Source organism: Eumetopias jubatus, unplaced genomic scaffold, assembly GCF_037043125.1.
Source record: "Eumetopias jubatus isolate StellerSeaLion01/CBP00866 unplaced genomic scaffold, mEumJub1_p1.0 scaffold_16, whole genome shotgun sequence".
NCBI classification, from domain to species: Eukaryota; Metazoa; Chordata; class Mammalia; order Carnivora; family Otariidae; genus Eumetopias; species Eumetopias jubatus.
In genome coordinates, this window is record NW_028274822.1 from 69148702 (window position 1) to 69149847 (window position 1146).

Below are 1146 nucleotides of genomic sequence, written 5' to 3' on the forward strand. Positions count from 1 at the left end.
TTGTCTTTTCTTTTATTAATGTGCTCTATCACATTGATTGATTTGCAAATGTTGAACCACCTTTGCATCCCAGGAATAATTCCTACTTGGTCATGATGGATAATCCTTTTAATGTACTGTTGGACCCTATTGGCTACAATCTTGTTGAGTATTTTGTCATCCATGTTCATCAGGGATATTGGTCTGTAATTCTTTTCACTGACATCTTTGCCTGGTTTTGGGATCAGGGTAATGCTGGCCTCATAGAATGAGTTTGGAGAGCCAGGGTCAAGACCAGAGACCGAACTCGGGATCTGACAAGATGGCCGGGCTACCCCTCAGGATTACCAAGGAAACCCAGTGTTTGCTGACAGAACCAGTTCCTGGCATTAAAGCAGAACCAGATGAGAGCAATGCCCATTATTTTCATGTGGTCATTGCTGGCCACCAGGATTCCCCCTATGAGGGAGGGGCTTTTAAGCTTGAACTATTCCTACCAGAAGAATACCCAATGGCAGCCCCTAAAGTATGTTTCATGACCAAAATTTATCATCCTAATGTAGACAAGTTGGGAAGAACATGTTTAGATATTTTGAAAGGTAAGTGGTTCCCAGCACTGCAAATCCACACAGTTCTGCTATCCATCCAGGCTTTGTTAAGTGTTCCCAATCCAGATGATCCATTAGCAAATGATGTAGCAGAGCAGTGCAAGACCAATGAAGCCCAAGCCATAGAAACAGCTAGAGCATGGACTAGGCTATATGCCATGAATAATATTTAAAATTCAATCTGATCATCAAGTGTGCATCACTTCTCCTGTTCTGCCAAGACTTCTCCCTTTTTTGTTTGCATTTAATGGACACAATCTTAGAAATATTAGAATAAAAGCCCAGACATCTTCAGTCCTTCGGTGATTAAATGCACATTAGCAAATCTATGCCTTGTCCTGATTCACTGTTGTAAAGTATGGACAGAGGCTAGAAGTACCATCTGGATTGTTGTGAAACGTTTAAAAGCAGTGGCCCTTCTCTGCTTTTATTCATTTCCCCCATCATGGTTTGAGTATAAAGCACTGTGAATGAAGGTACTTGTCAGGGTTAGCTGCAGGGATGTGGGTGTTTTTCTTTATTACTTTTTTTGAGGGGGAAAGGTAGTTTTATTTTAATT

The 1146-nt window shown here is 41.1% G+C and overlaps 1 pseudogene; it reads left to right on the forward strand.

Annotated features, from left to right (window-relative positions):
* The first annotated feature begins 301 nt into the window (after positions 1–301).
* On the forward strand, positions 302–760 carry LOC114225248 (ubiquitin-conjugating enzyme E2 N pseudogene; annotated as a pseudogene).
* The last annotated feature ends 386 nt before the right edge of the window (positions 761–1146 follow it).